The 24,359-nt window shown below is 41.1% G+C and overlaps 1 pseudogene; it reads right to left on the minus strand.

The window, feature by feature from the left end:
* Nucleotides 1-409: 409 nt before the first annotated feature.
* Nucleotides 410-23,938, minus strand: LOC117553679 (annotated as a pseudogene).
* Between the last annotated feature and the right edge of the window lie 421 nt (nucleotides 23,939-24,359).

A 24,359-nucleotide genomic window follows, 5' to 3' on the forward strand; every position in this document is an offset into this window, starting at 1 on the left:
ACAACACACGCACACACACACACACACACACACAGACACACACACTCGGGGTGAGCTGAGAACAAATGCCCTATTTATAGACAAAGCACATATTTGTGATAAAAGTATGTTGAACAATTTGAAGAAATGTCGTAGTATAGTATGTCAACAAATATGAAAAAAGTCACATTATGGTATGTCAAAAAAAATATCATGAAAAATGTCAGTGTTGTAAAGAAAAATAACAATATAGTAAGTCGAAAATATATAAAAAATAGTCACAAAATATCATGAAAAACGTCATAGTATGTCGAAGTGTGTACTTTAAGAAGGTATATAATCACCACACTGTTTGTATATTAGATACATATGTAATTACCTTTTAATTATTAAAGTGTATGCATCAAACCACACAGCAAATAAACATGTATTTTGTTCTTCATAGTAAATATTTTATTTTCTGTTCTTCCTTCTCCCAATCTCTGTACCCGTCTGTTCTCATTGAGAAAAAAAAGGTAAATGTTATTTTCCGTTAACCATCTTAACGTTTTGCTAAAAGCAGCTCACTTAAAATCCAGTGTCTGTACTGAGCTAGTTACAGTGTTAAAAACAAACATAAATATCACATAATATGTTAGACGCTTTTATCCACAGGAGCAATTTGGGGTGAAGTGTCTCAAGGACACAACGACATGCTGACGGCAGTGGGGTTTGAACCTGTGACCCCCTGATCCCAACACCAACGCACAACCCACTGCACCACACTATGAAACCATAATAATATTAATAATATATACTACTAAAAAAAACAAGAATTTCCCCAGATTTACAATAAAGAAAACACAACTCACTTTAACTTTAACTCACTTTACATTCACAGAAAGATATTACTGATATTACTAAATGCTGCAGGTAGGTCTCTGATTATTTCCCTAGTGAGTTGATACCATTTACACACATACATTATCATATTTCTTTATATTTTATAACTTCTAGTTGTCCAACCAGGAAGTCTGTGATCCTTCGATTCCCTTTCCACAATCCCACATTATTTAAATAGTCTTTAGTATTTTTATAAATCATACATTTAGGTTAATACTTGAAATGTAGGTTGGATTATTTGGGTCAATAATAGCGCTCATTTTTGGCGATTATATTAAAAAAATGTTGTTGTGATTATCCGAAACTTCCAGGTTGAGCTACAGAAAACAGTCACTTATTCTCATGTCCTTTGTCTAAAAGATACGTCTATATTGTACATGCATAGGTCTGTTGTGCTTTTCACATCTAACTGAACCAACAGATACATTAAACTGAGAGCAGGTCTTCTATCCGTTCACGGTCCATTGGGGACTGCAGATTCTTAAAATAAAAGCGAACACAAAATGTGCTGAAATACATATCAGTTGTACAGCTACTCTCTAGTGTTCTCTTTATGATAACCATGTGCAGGACAGTCCAGCTGTTTGGCTCTCAGATATGTTGTGTTTCAGATCATCGTCTCTCTTTATGATTTGTAGATCTGGTGGTTGCCCCCCGCGGCGCTGGGAGCCTGCGCCCCGCTCCCTCCTCCCTGAACGTCAACAAATCCCATCCTCTGCCTTCTCTTCCTCTGCTCCGTCATCTGCAGGACAGGCGACAAAGTGAGTGGGTTTGTTTTAACATCAGTAAGAGAACACAGTGAAAAAACGTCCTTGGTTTGCAAACAAAACTCTGTTAAAGCTGCCGTACGAAGCTTTATGAAACAGCCAGTCAGAGGATTATACAATAACATGGTCTGTGGCGGGTTTGTATGTACTGTGAGACGCAATCAAAAAGTATTTCGATGTTTACTTAAAATTGTAATAGTAAGTCATTAAATATTTAATAACATAATTACAAATAAAAAGGCATGGTTTAGTCTTCAAATGTTCAATATACACATTCCTATTTACAGCTTGTCATATAAATATAATAAATGTTTAGTAGAGTATTCCATTAAAAAAACGTGATATAAAATGTGAAGACATTTTTGATATAGTAGGTAAAAAATGTCATGGTTGATGATACTATTAAAAAAACGATACAGTATGAAATAAAGAATATCTTGAAAGACATCATAGTATTGCAAGTCGAAAAATCTTAATTAAAGTTACATTGCGATATTTCGAAAAAATGGCGTGAATAAATTCATAGTATACATGTCCAAAATAGCTAAACTATAGTATAGTATGTAGAATGCATTTTTTAAAAGTCAAAGTACAGAATGTCCAAGATATAATTCAATCATTCCTCGTATAATCAAAAAAGTCAAATGTCATGTAAAAAACATAATAAAGTATTTTGAAAAATGTGGAAAACAGTCATTATATATTTCATCATTAAAAGTAGGATGTCAAAACATATGAAGTCCTAGTATAGTTGGCACTTAAATCTCAGGCTCGTCCAAGCCGTATTTCTAGGTGAAGCATTACTGTGTGTGTGTGTGAGTGTGTATGTGTGTGTGTGTGTGTGTGTGTGAGTGTGTGAGTGTGTGTGTGTGTGTGTGTGTGTGTGTGTGTGTGTGTGTGTGTGTGTGTGTGAGTGTGTGTGTGTGTGTGTGTGTGTATACCTGCTCTTTGAGCTCCATCAGCTGCTGGGTGAGGGTCAGCACCACCTTCATGGTGGAGACCAGTTTGTCCTGCAGCATCCTCATCTCGTTCTGCTCCCCGTCCCCATCCGTCACCACCAGAGACATGGCCTGCATCCGGGGGAACCAGTCCAGGTTGTTGTTCTGGAGGGGCACATTATCATATCATCATTTAAAGGTCCCCTATATACTGTTTGTCATCAATATATCATAGGTCTCAGATATATACAGAACATGTCTCTGAAGTGTTTGGCTCCAAACACCAAACAGATCATTGCAGCATTACCCATAATCCCCTCTGTTTCAGCCCTGTTTCCAAAGTGCTGATTCTCTGTCTGTTACTTTAGATGAAAATAAGGAGCCCCTCCCCACGCCCCTCTGAGAGAGATTTGGTTACAAAGAACTCAATGGTGCTCTAGGAGGAGATTCAGGTGATAAAGGGGGGGGGGGTTACCTTGGTTGCTGATTGGCTAATGGTTACACAAGACAAAACATCGTTATGACATCATAAACGATCGTAAAGCACTCATCACTGTACCCCTTATCTATAAAGCCATGTTGGGTAACTACCAACTTGCTCTTTGATCTCACAGAGAGTGGCAAGTAGCTAATGCCTGAGATCCCAGGATGTGTTTTTATTACATGTGCCAAGTGCTAGGAAGCTTTTATGTGTGCTGCTCCTCTAGCAGGAACACTATGCCATTTTTTTTTAAACTGAGCATTTTGGTTCCCTTGCATCATTTTAAAGCTCGGATAGATGACATGTTATTAGATATCTGTCTTTGTGAATAGGTTGCTAACGTATACCCCTGTAATTATGTTTTTGTTTTCTGTTGTTTTTATGTGTAACCAATGTGCTGCAGGTCTCCCTTGAAAAAGAGATTGTTGATCTCAATGGGATTTTCACCTGGTTAAATAAAGGCTACAAACAAACAAACAACAAAGTGGCCAAAATCTGATCAGCTCATTTTCAGACAGGTTTTTATAGAAATGGATCAAAAAGAGAGAGAATCTTTGTTCCTGAAACTTTCAGAGTCTCTTTACACAGAGGGGACACATGTTGATGTAGAAGAGACATGAAGAAGAGGGGACACATGTTGATGTAGAAGAGACATGAAGAAGAGGGGACACATGTTGATGTAGAAGAGACATGAAGAAGAGGGGACACATGTTGATGTAGAAGAGACATGAAGAGGAGGGGACACATGTTGATGTAGAAGAGACATGAAGAAGAGGGGACACATGTTGATGTAGAAGAGACATGAAGAAGAGAGGACACATGTTGATGTAGAAGAGACATGAAGAGGAGGGGACACATGTTGATGTAGAAGAGACATGAAGAGGAGGGGACACATGTTGATGTAGAAGAGACATGAAGAGGAGGGGACACATGTTGATGTAGAAGAGACATGAAGAAAAGGGGACACATGTTGATGTAGAAGAGACATGAAGAAGAGGGGACACATGTTGATGTAGAAGAGACATGAAGAAGAGGGGACACATGTTGATGTAGAAGAGACATGAAGAGGAGGGGACACATGTTGATGTAGAAGAGACATGAAGAAGAGGGGACACATGTTGATGTAGAAGAGACATGAAGAAGAGGGGACACATGTTGATGTAGAAGAGACATGAAGAAGAGGGGACACATGTTGATGTAGAGGAGACATAAAGAAGAGGGGACACATGTTGATGTAGAAGAGACATGAAGAGGAGGGGACACATGTTGATGTAGAAGAGACATGAAGAAGAGGGGACACATGTTGATGTAGAAGAGACATGAAGAGGAGGGGACACATGTTGATGTAGAAGAGACATGAAGAAGAGGGGACACATGTTGATGTAGAAGAGACATGAAGAAGAGGGGACACATGTTGATGTAGAAGAGACATGAAGAAAAGGGGACACATGTTGATGTAGAAGAGACATGAAGAAGAGGGGACACATGTTGATGTAGAAGAGACATGAAGAAGAGGGGGACACATGTTGATGTAGAAGAGACATGAAGAAGAGGGGACACATGTTGATGTAGAAGAGACATGGAGAAGAGGGGACACATGTTGATGTAGAAGAGACATGAAGAAGAGGGGACACATGTTGATGTAGAAGAGACATGAAGAAGAGGGGACACATGTTGATGTAGAAGAGACATGAAGAAGAGGGGACACATGTTGATGAAGAAGAGACATGAAGAAGAGGGGACACATGTTGATGTAGAAGAGACATGAAGAAGAGGGGACACATGTTGATGTAGAAGAGACATGAAGAAGAGGGGACACATGTTGATGTAGAAGAGACATGAAGAAGAGGGGACACATGTTGATGTAGAAGAGACATGAAGAAGAGGGGACACATGTTGATGTAGAAGAGACATAAAGAAGAGGGGACACATGTTGATGTAGAGGAGACATGAAGAAGAGGGGACACATGTTGATGTAGAAGAGACATGAAGAAGATGGGGACACATGTTGATGTAGAGGAGACATGAAGAAGAGGGGACACATGTTGATGTAGAAGAGACATGAAGAAGAGGGGACACATGTTGATGTAGAAGAGACATGAGGAAGAGGGGACACATGTTGATGTAGAAGAGACATGAAGAAGAGGGGACACATGTTGATGTAGAAGAGACATGAGGAAGAGGGGACACATGTTGATGTAGAAGAGACATGAGGAAGAGGGGACACATGTTGATGTAGAAGAGACATGAAGAAGAGGGGACACATGTTGATGTAGAAGAGACATGGAGAAGAGGATTTTGCATAATAGGTGACCTTTAAGGTTTTACATTTCAGGAGGAAGTGTAAAGGGGGATATGCAAATGTTAAGGTCAAGGGGGTTTTATGGTCTAATGATAGGATGTTGGACCAGTTTCCTTTCATAGAGGGGGACTGTACGCAGAACTTCTCTATCCTCTGTTCCTGCATTTGAGATCAATTTCACTTGTATGTTGACTTTCTTTATGACTTTATGAAATATAACAAAAGACAAACTTTGTTCATGAACCATGTATCAGTTTCTCTTAAGAATGTCCTCCACACAGAGGAAGATGTGGGTTCAGATGATGTCAGTGTTTATGTGTATCTCCAGTGTTTGAGATTGTGCTGAGATGTTTTACGTTGATCATGTGAGCCACGTAGCTCTCCGGCCCGGTGTAGTCCGTCTTGTTCTTCTCGCGCACCAGCACGATGAAGTACAGGTAGTTCCAGATGTTGTGCTCCAGTTTGATGTGCTCTTCAAACGACACCGTCTTATTGTCAAACTTGTCTCTCTCCAAACCTGCAACACACACAAAGTGATGGTCAAATCTCCTGCATCTTCTTGATAAGAACAACTTGAATTAAAGCTGTAAGCAGCGTTGAGCGGGTCTTCGACGCTCCACAGGCTGTTGTCCAAAACCATTTTTCCTCCTGGTCTCTCGCGCCCCCCCTGTCATGCCTCTGCGCCCCCCCCCACTTTGAGAAACACTGGGCTACAGTGACGTGGGTGAAGTCGCGCGGGATACCTTCTGTCACGATGTAGGCTCCTTTTTCTGTGCTTTTGCCCCTCGTTTTCCCTGTTTCGTGTGGGTTTCGCTCGGTCATCGCTCGGTCATCGCTCGGTCATCGCTCGGTCATCGCTCGGTCATCGCTCGGTCATCGCTCGGTCATCGCTCGGTCATCGCTCGCTTGGTCTCAGACCCTAATAAGAACGTGTCACTGTGAGTTTAATGGTACCCACCGCAGATGAAGCAGGTGGTCTTCAGGATCTCCTCTTTCTTCTGCTTCTCACTCCTCAGGTCGGCGAACGTGTCGATGATCACTCCGAAGATCAAGTTGAGGACGATGATGATGACGATGAAGTAGAAGAGCAGGTCGAACACCACCCGGGCCGGAAACAACGGCTCCTACACACACACACGTTTATTAAAGATTAAAACAACTCTATTTCAAACATTATCAGTTCAATTTACGTCTCAAATATTTCTGATCAAGAATTGTGTCTTGAGTTAAATATACCTTGGATTGAAAACAAAATGTTATGAGCTCATCATAAAAGGCAATTATCTTTATAAATATGTTAAAGATCAGTTATTTTCCGATTATTCGCACTACATGCTGCTGCTTCAGAACACAACATGTTTTAAACATGCTTTATTATTCCCTGTAAACACTTCAAAAAGATGAATGACAAAACTTGAGCTACAAAATTAAGTGCGCCTTAAGTGGTTCTGTAAAGTTAATGAAGTGAAGTACTGTAGAAGCATACATTAGAAGTACTCAAAGTAGATCATTCTGTTTTATACTCTTAATATAATATGATGGGATGAATAAAGTAAAAATGTTTTCTTTACGTTCTTGGATGGTTTCCTGAGAACGTCTCCGACTCCTCCTCCGTTCCTCAGGCCGTGGTTCAACACGGTGACGATGCACATCAGCAGAGTGTCGCACGCCCGCTCTGAGGTCGGCGCCTCTGAACACACACAGTCACGGGATATTAGATCAGAGTTTATATCAGTAACGTACATTAACTCTGTGATATGACTGACTCTCACCTTCTGTGACGGTGAGAGCTTCGGTCTCCGTGGTGCAGCTGACTCCGTCTGCAGAGCACGACTTGATGAAGTCCTGAGAGGCTTCGTTCTGCTGAGGAGCTACACACACACACACACACACACACACACACACACACACACCACACACACACACACACACACACACACACAACACACACACACACACACACACACACACACACACACACACACACACACACACACACACACACACACACACACACACACATACACATACACATACACATACACACACACACGCACACAGACATTACATTTTATGTTACTATATACTAGTTCAACTCCACATCAAGACCCTCGCCATGACAGGTGACACACACACACACACACACACACACACACACACACACACACACACACACGCACACAGACATTACATTTTATGTTACTATATACTAGTTCAACTCCACATCAAGACCCTCGCCATGACAGGTGACACACACACACACACACACACACACACACACACACACACACACACACACACACACACACACACACACACACAGTTAATGATATAGGACTTTAAAACCAGTCTTCAGTGAGTAAAGTTTCAGAGTTCTGATTAACAGATAACATTAATATTGTTCATTGAGAGTTTCTTAGTGTTTAATAATCTGTATTTCAGTTTTAAATCCCTACATTTCTTATAATAAAACTAGAAATGTAATATTTAAAGGTCCCTTATCTAAATGTATATGAAATATTTATATTTTAGTCCATCAATTAGCAGGTATTAAATGTAAAACAATGTTTTGAATACTAATCTAATGGAAGGTAAAACTAACATGACTGCTTTGAGATTAGATTTAGCTATAGTCTGTGGTTGTTCAAAGAGACACTGAATCTGTGAAGATATTGAATCTGCGTCTAATAATGATGTATATTAGAAGTTACCTGCGAGGTGCAGCAGCGGGTCGACCTCCATGATGAAGTCGTCCTTCAGGCAGAGGAAGCCCACGATGGAGAAGAGGTAGACGAGGATGAGGGCGAGCAGCGCCGTCAGCAGGATGGAGCGCCCGTTACGAGTCACGCTCTTTATCACGTTGAACAGAGTCTCCTCCCGGTAGATCAGGTCAAACAGCTGCACACAAGAAAATCATTCAGAGAGTCTGTTTATTTAGTAGTGCTTTATTATAGTGTATTCTAACTTCGATTAGTGTTCTCTAAATATACTTTTAGAATTTTTTTCTATATTTAATATCATTATGTTTTTACATGCTGCTGTCACGAAACAATTAGCCCATTCTGGATCAATAGAATACCTCGAATCCATTGTTTTGACTACTTATATACTGTGGTCAATTCTAAAATACATATTTGATGAGATAATATTATATATTTTATGATTCAATGCATTGTTTGAAAACTATTTGTTATTAACATGTAAGCACTCCATATTATAGAAGATGTACAAACTTCTGCACACAGGTAAAGTACAAATATTTTACTCTCTACAAACAAAAATGTAGGACTTCACTGTTATATTAAATAAATAATAAACAATTAATCAATACATTCAGATTTCTTTGGGGGTATAAGTTATTAAATGTTTTGTTTACCAGGATGCTGTAGAAGAGCTCGTGGACGAACAGCCCCAGGGTGGAGGTGAGGACGTAGGCCAGGTGGTAAATGAACTCCACGTCCATCACCATGGCTTTGTATCCCATAATAAACGTCCCGTTGTTTCCCACAAAACTCACCACAAACACCACCTTATTGATCAGCTGGAGGGGAACAGACACACAGGGCAGTTTAACAACACAATAAAGAAGATAATTAGTTATTTAAAAAAAGCTAATTAAAAAAAGAAAATTCCTTATAATCCTACGGTCCATGTTTTGGCATTTTTAAGAGTTTAAAAATATGAATCTTGGACATTTTAATATAATTGAAAGCCTTTTTTCATTAAATACAGATTGTAAATAATTATAAAAAAAACAGGAAATGTGATGGGAGAGGGGGAGAAATAATTGACCTTTAAATAAATACATTCATATTTACTTTAACCCATTTAATTGTATTTACTAATTTCTATTAAATGCAATTGATTTGAATTCATTTTCATTTTTTTATGAGTTATTCTGAATTCAAGGGTTTAATTCACTAAACTGATACTTGCACTATTATCTGTGTTATTGTGTTGCACAGTTGGAGGAGCCTGTGACCTAAGATTTTCATTGTCATAACTACACTGTAGCTGCACACATGAATCCTTGAATCCTTGAAGTGTCTGCCCAGGTGGATTATGGGTAATGTAGTGCTGCTCACGTTGAGAGACCCCAGCAGTATGAGGGTGTTTCCGATGCCCACGTGGTAGATGGACCTGAGGATCAGAGCGATGGTGAGGGGCTGCAGGCCGTAACGCTGGAAGAACAAGCACAGCACGGAGAGCCCGGTGAGGATCCAGAACAGCATCAGCAGCAGGTTGTCGTCGATCGCCCCCACTGAGGGAGGAGAGGGAGAAGACGATTAATAAGAGACACCTTGCATACGAGATGTTTCAGTCATATATCTGGGATTACCGGTGTCCTTCAGAAGTGTTTTTAATGATTTATAAGGCTTTACATAACCTTGCCCCAACATATTTAAGTGACTGTCTCTCATTTGATCAACCAGCAAGGACACTTAGATCCTCCAATGTTTCACTTTTAGAAGTACCTAGAGTGCAAAACAAGACAACTGGAGAGGCTGCTTTCTGCTTTTATATCGCCCCAAACTGTGGATCCCATTTGATCTTAGAACGGCCACCTCAATTGGAATTTTTAAAAGTAAATGAAAGACCAAACATTTTTTTTTTACATATTTGAAATGTAATATTTGTTATTGGCATTATTTGTATCATACTCTGTAAAGCACTTTGGGCTGCGTCAAACATGAAAGGTGCTTTATAAATAAAGTTTTTTAAAGTTATTATTATATATTAAAGGTCCCATGTCATGCTTTTCTGGTTATTACCCGTCCCCTTGTGTTATGTAGGTTTTTCTGCATGTAAACGGTCTGCAGAGTCACAAACCCTCAAAGTACACCCTGTAGCGAGTAAAACTCTAACACAGAAAATACCTGTCTATGCTGCCCCAGAACGCCAAATGGACCAATCCGTGGAGCTCACACACACACACACACACACACACACACACACACACACACACACACACACACACACACACACACACACACACACACACACACACACACACACACACACACACACACACACACACACTCACTCAGCCTTATCTTTTCTCAGCTGCGGTGCTGCGCGGAGCTCCGTACACACACACACACACACACACACACACACACACACACACACACACACACACACACACACACACACACACCACACACACACACACACACACACACACACACACACCACACACACACACACACACACACACACACACCACACACACACACACACACACACACACACTCACTCAGCCTTATCTTTTCTCAGCTGCGGTGCTGCGCGGAGCTCCGTACACACACACACACACACACACACACACACACACACACACACACACACACACACACACACACACACACACACACACACACACACACACACACACACACTCTCTGAGCTCAGGCTGTGAGTGTATGTGTGTGCTCAGGCTGAGTTCCACGGTGTCTCGCAGACCCCACGCAGCAACCAGGAAACGACACCAGTAATCCAGCTCACACTGTCCGCTCCTCGAGCCTCAAAGGGCGGAGCAGCGAGCCCCGCAACGTCCCGCCAACACGGCACTCAGACCCCACGCAGCATTCTTATCTGTTTGTCATTACTGGTGTCATTTTCTGGTTGCTAACAAACGCCATTGTAACATATTATTATCGATATGATATTTATTGTGTGAATACATCCTTAAAGAAGTAGCAGTACTTTTGACAGCAATAGTAATGTAATTTGCAGTATGACTTATATACTACTAGTATTTGCACTAAAGTACCTTGTCCTGAGGCGTAGGGGTAGAAGAAAGCGATGATGAGGTTGATGAAGACGGCGAGGTTGAAGGAGATAGTTCCCCACAGAGACATCCTCCCGGAGAACCAGTACAACACCGGCATACCTGAGACACACACACACACACACACACACACACACACACACACACACACACACGTAAAATCAGAGAAAATAGATGGATGAAATGGGTAGTGTAGTATCTATAGTGTAGAACTACTCTGTATCAAGTTAAACCCCTAATGTAATGTGTGTGTGTGTGTGTGTGTGTGTGTGTGTGTGTGTGTGTGTGTGTGTGTGTGTGTGTGTGTGTGTGTGTGTATACTCACTCCTCAGCTTCTTCTGCCACTCCATCTCTCCGTGCAGGAAGGAGGTTTGTTCGAAGAAGTTTGTGACCTTTGACCCCTGCTCGTCCTGCTCCGTGGTGTTGAATACTCGGATCTTTGACTCCTCGGTCAGAAACTCACAGATGGGATGGACCGGGAACACGATCTGCTCCATGCTGCGGTCGTCACGGACGATCTGGAGCGGAGGACATATTATATTATTATATATACAGAGCATCAACAGGACGAGCTGAAGGCTTCTTAAATAGTCCCTGGAAATTAAACGGCTGAAGCAGCTTTCATCCTAAACTCTATAACAACCTGCCTGGAAATATTAGAGAGGCAAACTCATGGACATTTTAAACGACAGCTGAAACTGAAAAGAATGTTGTAATTTGTTTTCTTTGCCTTTAATTATCGACATCCCCTTTTAATTGGACTTTATCCGTCTTCTATTACTTTAATTAGTATTAGTTGTAGTAGAACATTCACAGTTTTGGATTGGCACTTGCAGGTAGATATCTATTTATACATATATGTATTCATATGCATAATAACCTTCATTCATATTCTTTTAGAAGTCAACTTAAATACTGTGCGTTCTACCTACTCCTATTCTTGTTATTTTTATTTATAATTATTATTCATTTTTTAACGTATGCAACCTCTCACCTGTCCTCACAGCAGTACGGTTTCTCTCTTATTGCTGTTGCTGCTCTGACTCCTGCATTTCCCACCATGGATTAACAAAGGTTGATCTTATGTTATTTTATTACGGTACCTCTATCTGTGAGGTGAGCAGGTCGTAGTACTCCAGCGGATCCTGCTCCACCACAACAGCTGGAGCGGTGGACTTCAACATCTGGGACAGAGGACGGTTGTTCAGGTTGAGCTGCAGACAGGAAACACAAAGAGTATTATAAAGTGAGTATTAGTACTGCATCATCGCTGCAGATGTAGAAGGGCGGGGGTTTACCATGGAGGAGATCCCCTCCTCGCCCTCTTTGCTGTTCTTCTGAGGTTTCAGGAGGTTCTGCAGCATCTTGTTGTGTCTCGCCAGCTGCAAACACACACACAAACAAACAACAAGAGAGAAAACGTAATCAGAGAATTACAAACACCGTTTCTTTTCCTACAGCTGAGAAGATAGGAGGAGCATATGTCATACCTCAAAACACAATTATTTTAGAATTGCCTTTTATTTTATTTTATGTTTTACTACTTTCTGTTTGTGTTAGTTACTGTATCTTAGTTTTTGTTTGTATGTTTGTCTGATTTTGAAAACTCTATTTATTATATGTATTATATTGGATGAAAAAACAGTTGCCAGCAGGAGCAGATATGACCTCAAACACAGCACGGGTCAGTCAGAGCTATCAAACTGTGATTCATCCATGTTCTGGCTTTATGTGAAGTATACCTTTATGGTATTTGCTTATTTAGTTGTATTATAATTTGTACCCCTCTATTAAGGGCTGAAACTGTAATGTTTTATTTGTTTTGTAATAGATGTGTTGTGTTTGTATCACTATGTAGTCGCCAAAGATATTTTTTTCTACAATATTCTTTAAAAAAAACTGTTTTCGCTTTGTCGTTAGGAATCCGGGGAGATGCTAACTTCTGGATCTTCCAACAGAAACACGACAGACCCACGGACTGAGAGGAGTGGGATTCAGCCAATCAGGAGCTTGTGTTTAGTCACCTGCTGAGCCAGGATGTAGATGTTGTGTCCGACCTCACGGGGGGAGACGTCCTCCCCCTCATACTCACTCTCCTGATGGTAGGCCTTCTTTATGACCTCCACCTACACACACACACACACACACACACACACACACACACACACACACACACACACACACACACACACACACACACACACACACACACACACACACACACACACACACACACACACACACACACACACACAACACACACACACACACACACATACAGTCATTATTTTTCTACACACAGATCAGTAACATCTTCTTTAAATAAAGTTAGTGTAAATAATGGCACCAGCTCTCGGGGTCGGAGGTTGAACAGGATCCTCTCTGCGTTCTCGCTGTCATGGCGACTCTCCATCAGAGCCAACAGCAGCTTGGAGGCGTTGTCCTGGAAACATGGAAATTAAACAGTTAAACAACAGGTGTCACCATGACGACAGGATGAAGTGTAGACCTCTTATAGGTCACATATGAACCACCAGGTAAAGGAACAATAAATGATTACATTAACATGTTGCTGTGATTAAAGTTAAAATGGCAAGCATATTAAAACATTCGGAAAAACATGGTGAAAGTGTTGGGAGTGAACCAGGAATAAAGTTGTGGGCCAGATCAACTAAAGGCCTTGACACACCAAACTGACACCAAAGAACACGTCACGACGGACCCGAATGTTGTGCCGCCTCACGTCTCCTGCGTCTTGGCCAAAAAGTCGCACTGGAACACACCGCAAAGACTTCAGCCGACGGCCAAGTAGCACGTACGCACTGCGCATGCGTGAGTGGCAATAACTCTCCTTACCAGCAGGCGGCGGTAGTGTGTATTCTTAATTCAAAAGAGGCAACCGGAAGACAGACTGCGTGATATATACAAACAACAAATAGCGTGCGTTCCATTTTCCCTCTCGTCCATCACAGACTGTTTCACATAACGACTTATAATCGAAAACATGTTTAGTGCGGTACTGGAAAATGAAAAATAACAGCCGTCTGTGTGTGCCTTCTTCACTTCCGTTTAGCTTCTCATGCACTGATTCGCTGAGCTGAACAGCCAATCAGAGTGATTTATTTTTGCCTCAGCTCATGATTCTCTGCAGGTTCATCACTATAAGAGACAGAAAACACACAGTGTGCACATGGACAGGTAAACTAACGCACCTTCAGCTGGAGCACCATCTCCATCCGGTACCGACACAGAGGACTGATGTCATTCAGGATCAGAGCCGTGATGATGTCGATGCCGTTGGACTCGTGGGTCACGATGCACGTCTGCAACACACACACACACACACACCACACACACACACACACACACACACACACACACACACACACACACACACACACACACACACACACACACACACACACACACCCACACACACACACACACACACACACACACACACCCTGAGTGTCCATGTTCAGAGGGAGTATACCTGCCTTGATAACCGTCTCTGTGATAATACACTTTATTTGTATAGCACCTTTCGTGCACAAAGCAGCCCAAAGTACAGAAAACATGACAACAATATTAAAATAAATACAGAATAAGATAAAACACCTACAGTGATCCTAATGAAATGAAAAGCCATATTAAAAAGATTCTCTGTGATGTCTGAGCGTACCTGGTTCTCCTGGCAGGGGCCCTGGCAGTACTCAGTGAGGGTCTCCAGGGTCTGAGTGATCAGGTGGACGTTTGATTCGTTGATGTAGAGCCCCAGCAGCCCCAGGCCCCCGGTGGTGCTTCCACACATGATGTCCAGGAACTGAAGGGTCTCACACACCAGGTTGTAGTTGGTCTTATTGTTCTGGCAGCGCAGGAAGTTCTGCAAACACATTCAAGATCACTCTCTCCTTATCTGATCAGCCTCTGTTTGTGCGTTACAGCAGTATTTCAGTAACAAAGTAAGAGATTGATAAAGCCTCATTAATCTGCAATAACAATGAATCTCACTTTAATGAGAGGTTTACAGACTGGGACCATTTCCTGAATGACAGTCACTTTCAATCTCCTTTAACAATTATACAGTTTTATTTTTCCAGTACACAAACTCAAAGAGAGCTTTTTATAAGCCTTCATTTTGAATCAGTTTAATAAAACTAGACGCTGTTTTTAAATTGTTAATGGTTCGGGAAAAAAAGTTCGAAAGACTGTTTTTGCAATTCTATTTGTGTTCAGGTTAAAAAAACAAAAACAAGGTAAAAGTAGTTATTTAGGGAGTTTGACATGTTGGTCAGGTATGTTTAAACTCTGGACTAGCCTAGACTAGGATTATAGTTTTTCTAAACTAAGCTAAACTACTGAAGACCCAGATGAGACTGATATAGTTCTGAAAATCGGACTCAGATTTCTGGGTTAACTCAGATTTGGTCCACCCTGGTTTATTGGTATGTCTTCAGTATTTATTGTTATCATCTATTCATTTTACTATATTCTCAGATATGTTTGTTGTTTTTACATTATCATTCATGTTTGTTGATTTGTGAAGCCCTCTGAGACAAATGTGTTTTGTGATATTGGGCTATATAAATACATTTGAATTGAATTGTGTGTTCAGCGGAACCCACCTGCAGGTCCTGGTTGTGGTTCTCACACAGCAGCTGCAGGAACCTGAGGATGGGCTTCATGATGGTGACGGCGGGGCCCACCTCCGCCTCCGCCTCCCTCTGCTCCGCTGCAGCGGGGACCGGCAGGGCGGGGGGGCACACCGCCGGGGCGATGGACTGACCCACTGCGACGGGAAGCACTGAGGACGGAGGGGAACAACTGCTTAGCCAAACAACTGGATTCAGAGAGATATAAGGAGACTAAAACTCTGCAGCAAAGTACAGCTTAAAAGGTCAAATAAAGATATTGAAGTGACTGTTTTTTATATATAATAATAATAATAATAACTTTATTTATATAGCACCTTTCATACAGGGGATTGCAGTTCAAAGTGCTTTACATCAGTAAAAAATAAGACATAAAATCAGTGTAAAACAAGCAGCAAGAGCAAGGCATAAAATGGGATAAAATAATAAAAAATAAAAACATGGGGAATACTATATACTGATTGTTCTGCTTTTATTTAGATCTTAAAAGGTCCCGTATTATACTGTTTTTCAGCTTGGTGTTTGTGCAAGGGCAGATGAATTATGAAGTTGAAAAGGGGCCATTAGACCCCCCATTTTGCGACCCTGGCCCTAATAGGCGTTGCTCTTAGGTTTGATCCTATCTACTACTATCCTATCCTCTACGTCAATATTTTGTTGACAAGTTTGTTTCCATTAAATATTCAATCATGCTGTTATTTTTGTAAATCTATCTGTTGTTTGCTGTGAAACTAACTGAATAGGATTGTGATAATATAAGCATTATCAGGAACATCCTCTGTGACAGAACTGACTAGCAAAATGTCCAAAAACACAGATTTTTTGCAAATACAACTAGACTAATGACTTGGAAGACAAGTGTGCTAAAAATAGAAAGATGCCTGCTGAGCTAAAAGTAAAGTTAACATCTGGAATGTGTCTTCAAGTGAAGTTAAATAGTTTTGATCAAAACATTCGGGGAAAAAGTTGTACGTTTTTTAAAACCCAAAAGAAGTCGTCATTTTTAATATAATAACTTCCTCAGGTCATCGATGATGATCCTTTACCAATAAACTCCTTAATAATTGAATAACCTTACTTCTTTCTTGTAAAATTACAATTTTCCTTTCCAACTATTACAGCTTTTTAAATTAAGATCAAGAATATAAAAACTGAGCGAAGTGTTTGAACATAAGTGGTTAAACATACTCGAAGCAAAGAGACAAAAAAACACATTTTAAAATAAAACCATCGTATAATAGAAAGACATATTATTGAGAAAATGACATGAAACAAAAAACAAACATCAGGTTTCTCAGGGTAATGAAGTTTCTCACCGGTCTCCAGCTCCTTCTCGTTGGCTTTGTGCGTCATCTCTCCAACGTTAACAGAAACCGTGGCTTTAATGTCCGTCTGAGCCTCCTTCATCCGGTCGTGGAGAACCTTGAAGAACTTCTCTGACTTGTTGTCGCCCATCATCAGTTTGTAGAAGGAGTTCTGCAGGAGAACCAAAGAGAGTTTAAACACCGGGTTCATTCACAGAGATCTGAGACTGCTGTAGCTTGTTAATCCCAAAGTAAAATACATTAAGTTAAGGGGGAAATGCATCAACTGTGTCATCATTTAATGACAAACATGATAAAAAGATAATTAAGATTTGAGTTTGATGAAAATGTCCCTTCAATCCACTTATATAAGACCAAATGTATTAAATATTTTTTTTTAAATGTGGATGAGCATTTAAGTTGGGTTAGTCAGTTAACACAAATGTATTTATATATTAAAATACTACCTTAATTCCCCGACAATGTATTCCCAGTATATAGGCTATTTAAAATCTGATTCTGCAACTGAGTTTGAACAAATATATTTTCTAAAATATTTCAAATACGTTGGTTGGCCTTAAAATCAATGATCCAAGACTATCATACTCTGTATATTTGTAATGGAGTCAATCTTCCATGCTTTGAATCATTATTAGTGCGCTGCTGATCCTGTGGAAGTAGTAGTTTAAGTGTGGGTAATATCTAGGGATTATGATATTTTATTTAGCCTTTATTTATACAGGTGAAAATCTCATTGAGACACAGGGTCTCATTCTCAAGAGAGACCTGTTCAGTGGTAACACCACCACACAAAGTTACAGACAGACAGGACACCAAACACAGAGGCAACACTCAAATAAAACATCGTAAAAAGTAGTCATTCAAAATTCATATAGTCAGATCTTGCAGGTGCAAACACCCACGGATGATTTCTCCAGCTTTTTTTTAAATGAGTTTAAAATCCGTGATGGGTATCAAACTGGTCAGCTTAAATTCCTGCTGAAGTGTGTTCCAGGTCGAGGGGGCAGAGTATGATATGGCTTTTTTCCCAAGCTCAGTGCGCACTGAGGGGACGGACAGAGTGATGTCATGTTGATATCGTATAGCTGTACTGCTCGTGTGAGATGTAAGTGGATATGTAGAGGGGCAGCATGATGAGGTAAGAGTTTGCACTGGAGATGTATTGCTGTTGTACGTACCTGTATCTCTGTGTTCCCCCCCTCCAGCAGGCAGATGGCCAGCTGGATGCACTCCTGGAAGATCTTGTCGTTCTGCTGCTCATCACCAGGTCAGTGAAGAGTTTGGTTCCCTCCCTCTCGGTCCAGACGACACTGAACCGCAGCGACCGCCCGCCCAGTCGCGCTCCTGCTCCACACCTGAGACACATATAAAGAGATGCTACAGGTGAATAGGGGGTAAATACTAAAATATAGAAAATGGATAAAAGTGACAGATATTTGATCAAAATTCTGCTAATATCCAGCCAGAAAGCTATCACTAGGAATTGGGGTAAGGAAGCACCAGCAACGAAAAACCAAAGGGTAACAATTGTGGAAGAAATATTTTTGATGGAAAAACTGACTTATAAATTGAGATAGCAAGAAACAGGAAGTGGGAAAATGGACACTTACAAGCCTCGAAACAAAGACATTTGACTGGAACAATAGCTAATAGATGTATCTTGAAGAATATAATAACATGAAGACATATCCCCTAGCCTTATATTTTCATTTTGTATTGCCTTGCTGGCCTTTGTTACATGATTGTTGTTGTTGTTTAAAGAATAATAATATAGAAAATGGTGATAAAATAGCACAATAGCCTTTCTTCCCTTATTTTCTGGTCTCTTTCCTCTTCCGTTATCCTTCTTTGTCCTTTCGTTTGGTATTAAGCAACATACCTGAAGCTCCGAGTTCAGCGAGGTCGTTCTTCGGGGTGTTTTTCTTGTTTGGAAACAAGTAGTTCTGCAGCAAAACCTTCCGCAGGGAAATTCCCTGGAACAACACGACAGAAAGGGTTCTTGATTTCCTGATTGATCAGATCAATATAGTCCATGCTCACGGGCAATTTAAAATCTGATTGTTTGATTAAAGACATCAAATTAACTTAAAGAGCACTTTCTGTTGAATAAAACAACTGTTAGCATAGTTGTTTATTGTTATTTTAACTGTTCCACCATGCACAATTTGAATTGGCAATCCTAAAGTCGTGTCAATAATCCTACTCACCTTTTCATCAAAGTCCAGAGTGCGGATCAGCATCTCCTGCAGAGTCCTCAGGACTTTGATACACAGCTTCTCCTCCGCGTTCATCAGTGCTTTGGTGTGCTGGATCAACCTAAACACACACACACACAGATTACCCATCATCCCTCTGTATGTGTACCAGTATATCTGGACTCAGAGGAGCGGCACCTACTTGGAGATGAAGCCCCCCGACTCGCAGCGCTGCCGGGCATCCGTCCCCTCCAGGAACAGCAGCTCCGGCTGATGGAGGACGTCCACGAGCACCCGACAGCTCCGCGTTCACCAGAGGCTTCAGACGCTCCTCCATAGTGTTGATGATGTTCCTCACACACACACACACACACACACACACACACACACACACACACACACACACACACACCACACACACACACACACACACACACATGTATTATCTTTTTAATTTATACACGACATATATTGCGTCCTGGGAGAGGGATCCTCCTCTGTTGCTCTCCCGAGGTTTCTTCCATCTTTCCCCATTAACTGTTTGTGAGGGTCTGACGATGGAGGGTGTCATATTCATATTGTGTACAACTGTAAAGTCCCCTGAGATAAATGTTAAATGTGTGATTTTGGGCAACATAAATAAACTCTGATTGATTTATTGATTGACAGACACACTGAAAAACACAAGTTTAACAATACTGCCAAAATCTTCTATGAGAGTATTTGTTATTTTAAATCACGTGACACTTTAAAATTGTGTTAATAACAATAATAAATGCTTTGAAAAGGCCAAACCCTATTGTGCTTAATCACATTTGATTATTTTCTTTCTTTTATTTATGCCTCACATGAGACAACACTTTTGTTTTTTAAAGGATGTAATCTATTATCTCATCGTTTTAGAATTTGCCAATTTATTTCTGGCTTTAGATTTGTGGCATATTGTGAGTTCTCTGTCTTAAGTTGCTCGTCTTTGTACTTGCTGTTTGGTTTGTTTTCACACGTATAACAGTATTTGCAGTCTGGCGTACCTGCAGCTTCTCGATGATGTTCTTGTAGTCCCAGGGGTTGCTGGGGGCGACGGGTCTGGAGGAGCGGGACGAGGACTTGTAGTTCGGGTTGGAGCGAGACAGAGAGTTGAGAGCGGAGCTGGACAGCATGCAGCTGATCTGAGACTCCAGGTCCAGAGGCAGCGCGATGGGAGCGGCTCTTAGCTGAGGGGAAACCATCAAACATCAATAACTTCACTGTTTATACTTTTGCCTTTTTACCTGAGTAAGATTTTGAATGCAGGACTTTTTTATTGTAACAAAGTCATTTTACTAAGTAGTATTGCTACTTTTACTCATGTAAGTCATGATTGTTGTATTTTTCTGCAGTAGAGCTTGTTATACTGATATATATATTGGTGGTTTGATTTAATGTATGATAATGCAAAGTTTTAAAGGTCCCCTATTATACGGTTTTTTATCAATATATTATAGGTCTCAGATATATACAGAACCTGTCTCTGATTGGCTGAAACACCAAACAGATCATTGCAGCATTACCCATAATCCCCTCTGTTTCAGCCCTGTTTCCAAAGTGCTGATTCTCTGTCTGTTACTTTAGATGAAAATAAGGAGCCCCTCCCCACGCCCCTCTGAGAGAGATTTGGTTACAAAGAACTCAATGGTGCTCTAGGAGGGAGATTCAGGTGATAAGGGGGGGGGGGGGGGGGGTACCTTGGTTGGTGATTGGCTAATGGTTACACAAGGACAACACATCGTTATGACATCATAAAGTGGCCAAATCTGATCAGCTCATTTTCAGACAGGTTTTTATAGAAATGGATCAAAAAGAGAGGAGAATCTTTGTTCCTGAAACTTTCAGAGTCTCTTTACACAGAGGGGACACATGTTGATGTAGAAGAGACATGAGGAAGAGGGGACACATGTTGATGTAGAAGAGACATGAAGACGAGGGTGACACATGTTGATGTAGAAGAGACATGAAGAAGAGGGGACACATGTTGAATGTAGAAGAGACATGAAGAAGAGGGGACCACATGTTGATGGAGAAGAGACATGAAGAAGAGGGGGACACATGTTGATGTAGAAGAGACATGAAGAAGAGGGGACACATGTTGATGTAGATAAGGAAGAGTGACATGAAGAAGAGGGGGACACATGTTGATTGTAGAAGAGACATGAAGAAGAGGGGACACATGTTTGATGTAGAGAGACATGGAGAAGAGGGGACACATGTTGATGTAAGAAGAGACATGAAGAAGAGAAGAGGGTACCACATGTTGATGTAGATGAGACATGAAGGAAGAGGGGACACATGTTGATGTAGAATGAAGGACATGAAGAGATCGGGGACACATGTTGATGTAGAAGAGACATGAAGGAAGAGGGACACATGTGATGTAGAAGAGACATGGAGAAGAGGGGACACATGTTGATGTAGAAGGTACATGAAGAAGAGGGGACCTACAATGTTGATGTAGAAGAGACGTGACGAAGAAGGCGGACACAGGTTGATATAGGAAGATGACATGAAGAAGAGGGACACCTGTTTGATGAAGAAGAGACATGAGAACGAGGGGACACATGTTGATATGATAGAAGAGAAGACCTGGAGAATGAGGGGACCCATGTTGATGTAGAAGAGGACATGGAGAAGATGGGACACATGTTGATGTAGAGAGACATGAAGAAGAGGGGACACATGTTGATGTAGAAGAGACATGAAAGAAGGGGGACACATGTTTGATGTAGAAGAGACATGAAGAAGAGGGGACACATGTTGATGTAGAAGAGACATGAAGAAGAGGGGGACACATGTTGATGTAGAAGAGACATGGAGAAGAGGGACACATGTTGATGTAGAAGAGACATGAAGAAGAGGGGACACATGTTGATGTAGCAGAGACGTGAAGAAGAGGGGGACACATGTTGATATAGAAGAGACATGAAGAAGAGGGACACATGTTGATGAAGAAGAGACATGAAGAAGAGGGGACACATGTGATGTAGAAGAGACATGGAGAAGAGGGGACACATGTTGATGTAGAAGAGACATGGAGAAGAGGGGACACATGTTGATGTAGAAGAGACATGAAGAAGTGGATTTAGCATAATAGGTGACCTTTAATGTATGATAATGCAGGGTTTTAAATCTTCAAAGTAACTTCAGGCACCACGTAGTCAAGTATCTGAGACGTAGTGGAGTTGAACTAGTATATAGTAACATAAAGTGTAATGTCTGTGTGGTGTTGTGTGTGTGTGTGTGGGGGTGTGTGTGTGTGGTGTGGTGTGGTGTGTGTGTGTGTGTGTGTGTGTGTGTGTGTGTGGGTGTGTGTGTGGTGTGTGTGTGTGTGTGTCACCTGTCATGGCGAGGGTCTTGATGCAGGTCTCCACCTGACCTCGGTGCTGCTGCTGCAGCCAGGGACAGTCCAGCAGCCGCACAGAGGACTGAAGGAGCTGGGTGACGATGGTGTGATGAGTCTGAGAGAGTGAGAGGGGTTCAAAATATACAGTATCGTACTCTTGATAGTTTCTCTTAATTTCTAACCCTATCTTAAATAAACTTTTAAACCCAACTTTTGTCGTGCCTTGCAAAAAAACAACATTATATATATTAACGACGTCTGAGTGGTGTTTTGCAGCAGAGAGCATGCTGGCCCTGACCTGCAGAGACGTGCTGTTCTCAGAGAACGGGGAGCTGAAGAAGGAGTGGATGGTGTCGAACACCACGTTGATGATGTATTTCTCCAGGATGGGATCAGTGAGGCGGCTTCTCCCGCTGGTTACACACCTGCAGAGGAGACAGAGGACATCAAGGACAACAAGAAATACGACATATTGAGGCCAACGTACATTTCATTTCTGGAAGTGATGAATTATTGACTGATTCAAAACACACGAAAAAGTACCAGTATTCACTGATACTTAGCACAGGGACAGGTCTCTCTCGCTGCATTATTAATAGTCACCAGGGACAGAGCGGTTACCCTGGCCATGTCCACGGTGGAAGTCCTCAAAACAGTTCCAGATGTGGTTCGACGTGTAGATTTCCTCATCTCCACCTCTGTGTCCACGTAGCAGTGATTCACAAGTTCACGTACGCCACCTTCACCTGCAGACAGAGAGGAGAGGGTCTTAGTGTCAATAATGTTTAAGATAAGTGGCACTTTTTGACTGTAACACATAAACAGAAAGTCATGCAGATAATTGATTGTACAGAGCAGGATAAATAAAGGTTGACGCCTTTATTTGAGGGGCAAAAGGCTGAAGAAATGACACCTTACTAGGAAAAAAAACATACTGTTGTGCGGCAAAATATAAGCGCTTTGTGTGAAAGTATTCATGATAAAAACAATTTCGAAAAAACATTTCTAGACCGTAGTATTTTTTCCGGTATAGGCGGATTACATTATAGCAGTGGGTGGCAGTATCTACATATACTTCCTTTATAGAATATGGAGCTGAAATACAGGACGTTACCTCGGGATGCAGTCCTCGTGCGTCACCACTCTGCACCACGTCCTCCAGAGGAAGCAGAGACGTACATTTGATCTCCGTGTAAACGTTTCTTCCCCTCGGCGCACGCTGCCAGCAGCTCCACCAGAGAGATGTGGTACTGCAGGGCGGGGGGGGGATATTTAACAATCAAAGGTATGATACTGTGAAGCTGTATATACTGTATATGTTTAAAATATAAACCTAAACAAATAACTAAACACAGCAGCTATATGATGTATTACCTGTACTTTACCAAGTGAGATAAGTAAGGTTTTGTATGCAGGACTTACCTGTAGTGGAGTATAACACACTACAGAGTGGTATTATCCTGTAGTATCTTGACTTTTTATTTGAATTATTCAGAATATTTTTTATTGTTTTGTTTATATCGTTTATATTTGATATAATATTTCTCATTTATTTTGAATTATTAATTATCTTTTCCACTTTTTTAAGTATTGTATTTTAATGTCTGAACACACTCTGCTTCTGTGACAAATAATCTATCCATCTATCCATCCATCTATCCATCCATCTAT

Source organism: Gymnodraco acuticeps, unplaced genomic scaffold (assembly GCF_902827175.1).
Source record: "Gymnodraco acuticeps unplaced genomic scaffold, fGymAcu1.1, whole genome shotgun sequence".
Lineage (NCBI taxonomy): Eukaryota > Metazoa > Chordata > Actinopteri > Perciformes > Bathydraconidae > Gymnodraco > Gymnodraco acuticeps.